This window comes from Drosophila arizonae, chromosome 5 (assembly GCF_054131065.1).
Source record: "Drosophila arizonae isolate 15081-1271.41 chromosome 5, UAZ_ARI_1.0, whole genome shotgun sequence".
Classification (NCBI taxonomy): Eukaryota; Metazoa; Arthropoda; class Insecta; order Diptera; family Drosophilidae; genus Drosophila; species Drosophila arizonae.
Genome location: NC_142925.1, coordinates 20,035,316 through 20,047,436, shown reverse-complemented (window position 1 = coordinate 20,047,436; position 12,121 = coordinate 20,035,316). Strand labels below are relative to the sequence as shown.

The following is a 12,121-nucleotide window of genomic DNA, read 5'->3' as shown; positions in this document are numbered from 1 at the left end:
GAAACATTAGATTCACATTATTCTTCATATAATAAGATTTTCTTAACAGATGATCGCTCAAATCAAAACATTTTTGTCAACAAGTGTTGAGATTTCAATATATACTCATATGATCCCATGAAACTGGGAGTCTTTTCTGTACAATCTGTCTCAGTCTTTGGTGCACAAGCATGAGAGCAAGAAGAGAAGATTGCTGGTGGACTCGACTGGTATAGGAACGGACCATACCACATCACACCATGCTACATCATATCATAGCATACGTTCATGCAAGCTTTGTTTGGCATTGGGATATTTTTTGGATTTTGGTTTGGCAAATGGATTTATAACCCCTTGTGTGATTTTATAGGCCCTTTAGCCATTGTTCAAATAACCCAACGCACCAGGGCTAGACCTCTCTCTCTCTCTCTGTCTCTCTCTCTCTCTTTTTCTCCCTGTGCTACTGTGTGCCATTCCACTGTTTCATTGCCGAAAATCACTCCAATTGGGAGTTTTTATGTTCCCATGTTTATATGAGAGTGTTCAATAGAGCGCACATGAGTATGCAATGGAGTTGGAGTTGGAGTTGGCTCTGGGCATGCTTGCACGCACCATCCATCCCAAGCGGGTTGAGCTGTGCTCTGCCTATGTCGACATACTAATGAAATTTGAGGAGCGGATGTGTATGTAAAACCAATAATAAGACGATGAAACGAGACGAGATGGAATCAGATGAGATGGATGAGATGCGAATAGGCCTCATGGCCAGCCAGTCAGTCAGTCAGTCAGCCAGCCTGCCCGTTAGGAGTATGTGAGTTCATGCCAAAATGGTTAACAAGTGGTGCGTGTATCAATTCAATTGAATTTGCAAATGTTGTTGTTGCCCACTGATGCGTAAAGTCGGCAGGCAGGCAGCAGGCAGTAGACAGTAGGCAACAGCCAACATTCAGTATTCCACAAGAGCAGCCTCAACTAGCTCGAAAGGCACACACGCACTTACACACAGTTTGTTATTTGCAATACGCCCAGGAGCCACTTGATGTTTGTCTTTAGATTGGGTCTGCCGCACTGAATGACGCCCACTACACACACTCGCATTCACACACACACACACAGGCAAATCGAGGGATCCCTGCGCTGGGACAGCCTAACTTCTATTTTCAAAAGTGGTAGCGGTTCATGCGTGAGTGCGATATAGTATGGCTAAGAAAGCGTATCATCATTTCAGTTAGCACATGAGCCCAACAGTTTTACAAATGTGGTGAACATAGTAAAATTTTAGATACAAGCTGCGCTCGCCGTGACCCGTTCTATGCTGCTCCTGCTCTAGCCGTGCTAAAGTGATTTTCTTACAAGCTAAAAAGTAAACAATGAACAAAGTTCTTGGATTATCCAACTCAGAATGTGAGTCTAGGTGTTTTTTAGAAAAGCGTTGCTTAACCCAGACGAAGATAGACTAGACTAAAATAAATTGGATGAGAGTAGACGGAACTAGACTGAACTAGACTAGACTAAAGTATATTAGTCTAGGCTAGAGTAGACTAAGATAAACTATACTAGAAGATTCCAGTAGACTAGAGCAGAGTAGACGCTACTAAAGTAGACTGAACTAGAGTAAACTAGAGCAGAGGAGCCTGGGCTAAAGTAGACTAAAGTAGACTGAACTAGAGTAAACTAGATAAGTTTGTTAGGGTAGGCGGAATTATTGTACACTAGATAAGTATAGTAGTAGCACAATAGATTATTAGGTACTATATAAGACTACACTAAACTCGGCTGGACAACACAAAACTAGACAGAACTTCAGTAGACTAAACTAACCTATAATTAGACTAGACTATCATAAACATATTATATGATTGCTTTCTTTATTCTTCGTGCAAGACCATACCTTATCTAAAATTAATCCCAGTGTACAAGATCAGGCTTAGTTTTTCTCTAATCTGAAGATCTGGTCTAGATAACTAATTATCAGGTTGAATAAATTTCTATGCACTATGAGCATATGGGATTATTCTATAATTATTATGCAAAAAAAAGTACTTCGCGAACGTCTAAGTTGAAGACTCCTGTACATTAAGTATACGTTAATTGATATTACTATTCGCACAATTCTATAGGAAAAATCCGCATTTCCCTTTCCACTATAGTTATGGTACCCCCAGGCTATCTCCTAAGCAATCTAGATCTGCATCTCTTTTAAGTGGTGTATTATCAAAAGACTAAGAGCAGTCGAACTGAGCTTGCAAGTGCTAAAAAGAAAACTTGTTTAATCGTTTATTGTCGCAAGGCTTTAAAAACTTTCTGTCCGAGAGTGTGTTAAAGGAAGGAAGGGCAGTGGCAATGAATAAAGGGGGTAAAGGAGGTAAAGGAGTTATACAGTATAAAACAGAAAAATCAGACGCTATATCAAATTGAAGCCAGCAGCCACGTCCGTCGTTTGTCAGAGGCTGCTGGCAGTTGCCTGTTGGGCGTTGGGCGTTGGGCGTTGGGATTGGGTGGGGCAGCGTCACTGGCCGTGGCCTCTGCGTCACTTTGACGACCTCGTCGCTTATCCAGCTGCACCTGAGCTACTTGTGCACTTTTCACATTTGCACTGCAGCTGCCCCTGCAGCCGTTGTCCATGTATATGTATACATACATACATATATATTTTTTGGCCAATGCACGTTGGCATTTCCGCGCTTTTCCAACGGCTTTTTTTTTTCGTTTTACTTCTTTTTTGGCCCCGATGGCGCGTAGTTTGCCATAAAAGTTTCGCAGCCAGTAAGGATTTTTATTAGGTTTTTCCCAGTTCGCCATTTTCCACGCGCTTTTCACATGCCAAAGCAGCGCCGTAGCCGAAGCTCCGGTTTATTGTTATGGCAACATCGTAAAAATTTATCATACTCGTAGCTGAAAGCAACAACAACAACAACAACAACAACAAGAGGCAACAGCAACAAGGCGACACAAAACAAAGTTATCGCATTTTTATGACAATTTGACGACAACTTTCATTGCAATTTTGAAGGTGGTGTGTATTTTTACCATTTCCCCCATTCACACACACTCACAGAGAATTTTGTGAAGAGTTGGGCATCAACCAGCAAAGGCGTGGCAGCTGCCATATGCATTTAGTTCATAGAACATAATTTACTCGCCCTAAAATATGTCTTGAGTTAATAGAAATTCATAATTTTACATTAAATTAGCTATAAAATCTCAGATAATAGCGGAAGAGTTCCAGATATCCATAGTCCACCCATTGAAAATGGGAAACCAGGGTGAAACGATAATGTTATATTGTCTATATATTTGTTGCCATCTCTAAAAATAAACATTGAACAAGTCAAAGTCTTCTAATGGGGAGTGCTCGACATAGAGATACCTTGCAGATACCATTTGAGTATCTGCTGGAGAAGAAATGTGAATAACACTCTTTATAGATGTGTGAGTGTTAGATATATGAATTATCAAATATGCTGTAAAAGCTAGAATCTGCATATAAATATGTATAAATATACGATCTATTTTCTAATCTGCAGATTTTATATAAAGGAATTCCATATTTTTAAAGAGTATTCAATTTTCATTTTTTTGATCCTCTTCCTTAGGAAATTTATTCAGTCCGCTTTTACCTTTTGAAACATCAATTTTTATATCCATATAATAGATATATCAATTATAAAAAATGAATTGATAAATCGAGTACTCCAGCACAATGATCAGAGCTCTATATCTTCATTTATTGCGTTCAGAAATGGTCAGTAAGAAATAATATGCATATATAACAGTTATATATCATAGAAAATATATAACAATTTGGTCCAATTAAAAGAGAAATATATCTCTATATATTATCAAAAGAAACTTGTCAATTATATTTTTGGCAATTAGTAACTATTTCCTTTTAAAATCACAAATTAAAGTCAAATCATATTTGCGAACGTATAAAATCTGGAGACCTCTTGAAAAAGGGGCAAACGCCTGCACAGAAATACGAAATTCAGTTTTGTTTTTTTTTTTTTTTGTTTCTCTTTAGGTTTGGGGCTTAAATTGAATAAAGCCGCAAAGAGGCTGCCAGGGCTAAAATATTGTGATTGCTGTGCTTATGCAAGTTGTTGTTGTTGTGTGTGTGTGTGTGGTGTGGGGGAGTGTGTGTGTGGGTGGGTGGGTAGCTATGCGAGGCAGAAGAATATTGACCAAAAATGTATCTGCGTTAAATTCCTTGCTGGCCACATACTCTATTAGTTGAAAATAGCCCAAGTTTGGGGTATTTGAAAAATGAACACTGAGCCAAAGTCAGGAGCGCAGCAGAGGAGCAGAGGAACAGCAGCGGGAGCAGGAGCAGGAGCAGCTGGAATAGCCACTGAGCGGACAGCAAGTGGGTGCCTAATTGTGTAAATGTGTGAGTGTCGATGGGTGACTGTGTGTGTGAGTGTGTGTGTGCGTTCATGTGTGTGTGTGTGCGTGGTGAGTTTCTCGTCGAACGACGCTTGCCATATGAAAATATTCTCACATTTGAACTTCGAACAGGAAACACTAAAACACAACAACAACAACAACTACAACGAGAGCAGCAACAACAAGCAGCAACAGCAGCAGCATCAGCTTAACAGTCGCAGCAGCAGCACCACCCACTGTGGAACGCAATGCTGCTGGCATTCAGAAGCCACGCAGAAACTCTCCCAGTCATGCACACGACGGCGAGCTACGTCCATGGTAGCCAGTTCGCCGACCGAGCCAAATCGTGCCGTGCTGCGCCGTGCCGCACCGTGCCATCCTCTCGGCCGGCACAGTGACAGCCACCTACACCCACCTGTCTAATCGGTGTTTGTTAGTATATAAATCTAAAAGCTAATCCGCTTGTATTTCCGCTTGGGCGCTGTGAGGTTAGACCGGAAATTCCGCTCTATATGCAGAATGCAGCAGCAGCAGCAACAGCAGCAGCGACGCCTGCGCCAACGTCATCAGCAATAGCAACAGCTACATTGACAGCAACGTCGACGTCGGCATCGGCAGCAGCAACAACATCGGCTACAACATCGGCAACGACATCGGTGTTCGGCTATGGTTGGTGTTGACGACGGAAGTCGTTCCGCTGCCCCTGGCGACGTCGCTGCCGCTGCCTGCTGCCTGCTGTCTGCTGCCTGCTGACTCCTAGCTCTGACGACTGTCGACGTTGTTGTTGCTTGTTTAGGGATTTGTTGTGGCAGCGCAGTACATTTGTTCGTTCTAATGGCTGCGGGAATTCTGCTGCTCTCCATGAGTGCGTGTCTACAAGTGTGTGTGTGTGCGTCTATTAGTGTGTCTCTGTGTGTGTGTGTGTGAGTGAGCGCATTGCGCTCCCAAAAAACTCGTCGGAGCTGCATCGATGCCATCGAAGCTACTCTCTGAATGCAGCCGACGCACTTTTGCCCAACTTCCAAAAATATTCGATGTGCGTGTTGCGTTCCATCTTCTTGTGCTCGTTTTTCTTATTCCTATGTTTATGCTCTGTCTTCCTCTTCTTCTTCTTATTTTTTGCATATTTTGTTGTGTGCATGCACCCCTATTTTTTTGGATGCCATACACTGAGCGAAAATTGAGCGTGTTATTTGATAAATGCGAAGATTGAGACTCTCTTTGGAATATTGTTACAAACTATGATTTATATGGGATTAATTTATTTTTGATAAATATTTATATTATTTGTATATTCGTAATTTTGTCTTTTATAGAAACTGCGAAGTTTCTAAAATATAAATGTTTTTTTTTTCACATCTAAATAAATAATTATGAAAGAAAAATTATTTATTTCAGAAAGAAAAATCAAATAGTTTTCCCATCAAAAATAATAATTTTAATAATAATTTATTTTAAATTAATCCAATTGAATATTGTCAATTAATTTTGATCAGAATAATTAAATACATAAGTATTTTTACAATACATTTTGTTCTGATTTTAAATTCATGAAAATTTTCTTATATATTTATTTGTGACTTTTATTTAAATTTTATTGATTTTTGCTTAGATGCGTTTTAGAAAAATACATTTTTTGTTTATTGTTTATTATTTTATATACTTTTTAATATCCAATATATCCTTCGTTAACAGAAATTTTGGCTCAGTGTATTTTTGCTTTATTTCAAGTTATTTTAAATGAAATGCTCTTTGTTATTGGCCTAACCCAATAAGCATTTGCCTGCTAAATTTTTGCAAGTGCATTGGCCCAGTTGCATCGCCGCTGCATTGGCGATACACAAAACTTCTCTGGCACCTAGGCACACATGCATCCTGGCCTTGCTCGTCCTACTCCCGCCAGCTGATGCCGCCTCCTGCCCGACCGCAGACCTCAGTGTGTTGCTCTCTTTGACGAGCATTGCGCTCGGCTCAGGCGACTCGGTAAGATGGTTTATGCCTTGCTTGAGCCGAGAATGCAGTAAGAACGAGAAGGCCAGAAGCCGAGAGAAAAGTGTACGCAAGAGAGCGCCTCCATGCTCCACTCCCCCTGCTCCCCTCTTCACCGTTTGGTTGTGTTGACAGCCTGTTTTGAGGCTGTTGCCTGTTGGCAGCGACTCCTCGAGTTGGTGGCATCTTGACGGGAAAATACGTTCGGGGCAGGTTGAAAAAAAAAGAAGTAAAGTGCAGGTCAGGGTGAGGGTAAGTGTGAGTGTGAGTGTGAGTATAAGTGTGAGTGTGGGTGTGAGTGTGGAGCGAGGGGTTTCGGGGGTCACTGAAGGGCCTGGCACTAAGAGGAGCACCAGAGCTGCTTTGGGTCGCTTAAGGGGTTAGAGGCTGTGCTACAGCCAGGTCTTTGGGTATTGGGCTTTTGGTTGCCGTTGTCAGTTTAGCACAAAGCCATATATCCGCCAGCAGCAGAGGGAGTGGAAGCGGGAGCGGGTGGGGGAACGGAGGAGGCACGGGGTACTACAAACCAAGCGCTCATCTCGGATTTGCGCATCGGGTCAGAGGGCAAGTACTGGGAGCAGGATGTGAGCTCTTCTCTTGTGAGAGTGTGCGATATTGACAATCGTAGTGGGTTTTGCTCTCGTGAAAAATGGACACTGCACCACCGGCAGTGGAGGGTGGACAGAGGACGGAGGAAGTAGGACCATGGACAGAGGACCGTGGACAGTGGACAGTGGGCAGTGGGCTGGTTATGGCTGGTAACTAATAACCAAGTAAATTGATACGTGACCCTGCATTTAAATGCCATTATTGCCTCACTCGAGGCTGGCGCCTGGCCCTGGCGGTGTTCGATGGATGAATTGTGGTTGCAGTGGTGGGCTGAGTGGTGCTGCTGTTCCTGTGCAGCTCTACGCCAATTTGTGATTGGAATTTTTGATGAGCCTCGCCTCTGACGTATTGATTGACTCTGCATACATACACACACACACACCTACACACACACATACATGCACACACACTCACGCAGACAAGTTAAGAGCTCGACCTTTTTTCTTTTTTGGGCATATTCCTGACACACCTGCCCACAGTTGCAGGTGCAGTTGCAGCCGCCCACTCGCTTTTATGACGTCTGTCAGAGGCAGAGACTGCAAAAAAGTTTTTTGAGCTGGCTGCCCCGCCCCAGCCCCCGCCGAACTCAACTGTGAGTGAAGTGCAACAGCCAAGTGGCAAACGCAATGGCCAATGTGGGTTGGTGGGGGCACAGGCTCGGTGCCAGTTCTTTGGTGCTAGCTGCTGGATCCTTGCTCCTTGGCAGTTGTTTGCTTTGGGTTTTCGGCTTTCCACGCCCAGCGCTTCCGCACTAAGTGAAAGAGTAAGCGAGCGAGCGAGCGAAATAGCAGCTGTCTATATCTGTATCTGCAGCTGTAGCTGTATCTCTATTTATATATGTATGTATATGCATCTATGTGTGATCCCCCCTCCCCGCGTTTGCTGACCCTTGGAGCCTCGAGTTGCGGCAACTTTTGTGCGTTGCAGAACAACAACAACAATCGTCTGCTGCTCCGACTTGCAGACCTAACTGGCTGCTCAAGGAAAGTTCCTTTTGTGTGTGCCAACGTGGAAATGGTTGAGGAAATGAGCACGGAAAATAGTACACACGACCGGAAACTTGCCACAAGTTTCGTTGTATTTCAGACAGTAGTAAACGGAGTCAGACCCGGTCGCAGGCAGTCCCACTTCCCACTTCCCCTTGCAGTTCCAGTTTCCTTTGCCCAGTCCGCAGGTCTGTTTCCTCCACTTGGACGTCCGACGTCCGACATCCGTCGTCGTCGTTGACGCCGCATGCCCGCGGCTATGATTAAAGTTTTCCTTTTAATTTCTAACAATTGTGTTTCGGTTTAGATTTGGTTTTTGTGGTATCTTAAGTTTGTCCAGCTTACTCTAGCTTGTCCAGCAGAGCGGGTATATTGGCTGTGGGAAAATCGGTGATTTCCTAGAGAATATATAGATAGTTATATTGGATAATTAGGTATAATTAGGAATTTCCTAAACAACATACACAATTTATTTGTATTTGGGTATATTAACTATAGATACTATGGGATAATCAGAGTTTTCCTGTGTATAGGATAATCAGGAATTTCCTAAAGTATATATAATATTTTTTCTAACAGACAATATATTTAGACACTTAAGGAATTCCTAGAGTATATACCATATAACACCATATACCATATAATATTATTTTATGTGAATTTATAGATCTGGTATATATTATAAGCCAACGATCTGGACAATGCCCATACATATAATATCATCTATTGTTTTTACACAATCAGGGATTTCCTAGAGTATATAAATTATAAGCCATATGATATTAATTTATGAGGATTGAGAATATCCTTGGAAATATCATCTCAGATAATCCCATACTCATTGCTGGGTTTATATTGCTATACATAGAGATTGATGCGAATATATTCGCTATGGCAACATTCGGAGCACTCGACGCTCAATCGGATTTCAGGGCATGTGCTCAACACAGCAGCTATACGAGACGCATTGGTTGTGGTCGCAGCCAGAATGTCAGGCATTTAGCACGAGCAGGGTATTTAGACATTTGCCGTCTACTTACCGCATTCCTTATTCTTCCTCCTGTCTCTCTCACTCTCTATTGCTCTTTGTCTGTCTCTCTCAATCTAGTTGATTCTCTCGCTTGCTGCTGCTGGCCTCTGCCACGCACATCCGCTGAGCTTCGTGCCAGTTCGAAGACATGGCCGCCTTGTTGTTCTGCCCACTTGCAACTCAGAGCCTCAAACCCCACAGATTACACAAACTTGTCGCTACGTGGTGTGAAAAATATTTAAGCGTGAAGTTTTAGCAGCGGTTTTCGCTTGAAGGCTCATTGTCGTCATCGTCCTCGTCCTCGTCCTCGGTCTCGTTCTCGTACTCGTCTACGTCCTCGTCCTCGTCCTCGTCCACGTTCTCGTCGTCCTCGACTGTGGAGCTGACGAACATCGTGTTTCCGCATCATTTTTAACGCCACTTTTATGTAAGCTTTGCCTCTTAATGTGTGTGTGTGAGTTTATGTGTGTGTGGTTGGCTGTTTGGTATCCGTGTCGGTATTTTTGTGGATTTGTTTTGTGTCTGAGGGTGTTTTTCTAAATGGCTTTTAAAATCTCATCGCCAACGTTTTGTCCTCGAACGCCGCAAGTCTCGAGGCGAGCTACTGAATGAAAGGACTCTCGTGGTTCTGTCTCGCCCATTGTGCATGTGTGTGTGTGTGTGTGTGTGTGTGTGTGTGTGTGTGTGTGGGCAGGAGGCGGGCTGCTCGACGAGTGCTGCAATGCACAGTTGATTGTGTTATTGGTTTTGGCAATGACTTTTTCTTGCTCGACTTTGGCTTTGCATTGCTTTCGAATTTCGATGGTCGCCGCGGCGTTTGCCAATTGAAGTTCCTGGCTGTTGCGCACAGTCTCTGTGGCTTCCGTCGTACATTTCTCAACCCAGCACGATATTTGGCTTCATTTCTTTTAATATGTTTTGCATCGCTTACATACGTATTGAATTGTTTTTGATTTCGTACAAGTGGTTAGCGAAAAATAAGGAAGTATTACGATTTAGATATCGAGTGAAAGATAGGAAGAAATCTATGTGAATGATGGCATTTTATAGTCCTGAAGAGTATGGGAATGGAACAGTTCTTATATAATTTGAATAAATCTTAAATAGTTTGCATTTTATTCTGGCACATTTTCAAAAGCCTAATAACAATAGATCTATAATTCACAAGTTTCTATAAAATGTATTAAGGTAATTCTACATACTGGAAAAGTTTATTAAACTACTGCAAATTAGTTCTTTACAAATTTAAAATTTCTCTACAATATAAAATTTCATTATAATATACGTTACTTTTATTCCCTTTAAACAAGAATCTTGAATCCTGCAAAATATTTGAATTCATAACTCTTCTGAAAATTACCAATACAAATTATTGTAAATTTCTACTTTCTAAAATACCATATATATATAATTTACAAATAATTTACAATTTCAAAGTAATAACGTGTTCCTACCGTGATCTCACCATATGATAAAGTAATATATTATTTATGAAGCAACCGCAAAATGCTCATTTATAATTCACCCTATTACAGCTGTAAGAAATTGTAAAGTCTCAACGGTACAAAGGCTTAGCGACAAATCGTATATTAACCCCGTACGACTCCTGGCGCTGCTTTGATCGTTTCCACACTTGAGTCCACGCAAACCCACTAATAATCGAACGTTTAGTGTCAATTCCCATCTAAAAAAAAGGAGCTCAACACAGCCCCAACGGGTCTCTTATCGCCTTATACACACACACATAGACAGGCGTACAGACTAAGGTATTGGGGAACAGGACGGCTCATCCGATTTGGCTTGGTTCACACTGAACAAGGCAATAATTTCAGCTTCTAAGCCCTATTAACCATTGCTAACCGAATGGTGGAAGCAGCCAACCGAAAGGTTCTCGATGGTAAAGGACCGACGGGGGTAGTTCGGTCGAGAGGGTGGGCGTTGCGTTGCGTTGGGCCATTGGATGGCGGGGAGCAGTCAGCACACAGTGTTCAGCAATTCAATAAGCGGCTGGCACAAAGAATTTGTGAAGCAGAGACAGGGGCAGAGGCAGCGGCAGAGGCAGAGAGACTGTGGCAGCGGCACGCACGAACGGCTATCGGAGCGGTTTGTCGAGTCGTGAACGAAGAATAGAGGGAGGCAGGCAGAGGTGGCGGGAAGGTAATGTTACGGTCTTGGGATGATGCTGATGATGGTTGAACTAGCAACTGGCAACTGGCAACTGGCGGCGAGGCCGAGCAAATCCGGAACGAACGAACATATTGACAAATTATCCTTTTTACACGCATCGCCTGCTGAGTTGGCCTCGCCTCGCTGAGCGGCGGTTCTGGCAACACACACCAGGACACACAAACACACACACACACACACACATACGAAGCCATTGTTAAATGTGCCAATGTGCACACATAGTCCTTCCGTGCGTCTATCCGTCCGTGCTCGTCGTAGTCGTCGTCATAGCCGACATAGCCGTGGGCACTGCGCGCATTTTGTGTACATAAACAGAGCAGATCTCTGAAACAACAACAATGGCATCAGCAGCAGCAGCATCAGCAGTAGAAGAAGAAGAAGCAAGAGCAGGAGCAGGAGCAGCAGATGCTCTTGCTGCAACACCAGTCAAATGCTCATCCGAGAATATTCGCTCACACGCAGAGCACACACATATATATACACATACATATATGTCTGTGTGGGTGTGCATGTACGCTTTTTTTTCCTATGGCCCTTCAGCTCGTTGTCGTGCTATTGTTCTACCTTTTCCAGACTGTGAGCTCCACTCTGCTAGTTAGTCGCATTGGCCAGGTATTACACCCAGAAGCTGGTCTTTTGTCTCGCAAGTAAATCATATGAAAACGTATATAACCTGTGCAGCTCGTAAGAGCATGGGCTTATCCGATATTTATTGCATAAAATAAATAAATCTGTTCTGCAATAAATAAAAATATAATAAATTATTATATAATCGGAATATATGTTATACATTACACTTTAATATATTTCACTCAATCAATCTACTTTAAACTCATATAATTCATATAATTTGTATTCGATAGTATCGCTTCGCTTCGCTTTATATAGCATACCCATCGTTAAAATTGTGTCACTATGCGCTCGAGTATGTCATGTGTGCATATTCGTTTGACAT

General features: G+C 42.5%; 1 protein-coding gene across 7 annotated transcripts in view; it reads left to right on the top strand.

Moving 5' to 3' along the window:
• Window positions 1-12,121, top strand: part of px (MAP7 domain-containing protein plexus) — a 100,124-nt gene that overhangs the window by 55,756 nt on the left and 32,247 nt on the right. The gene's annotated exons all lie outside the window — the stretch shown is intronic.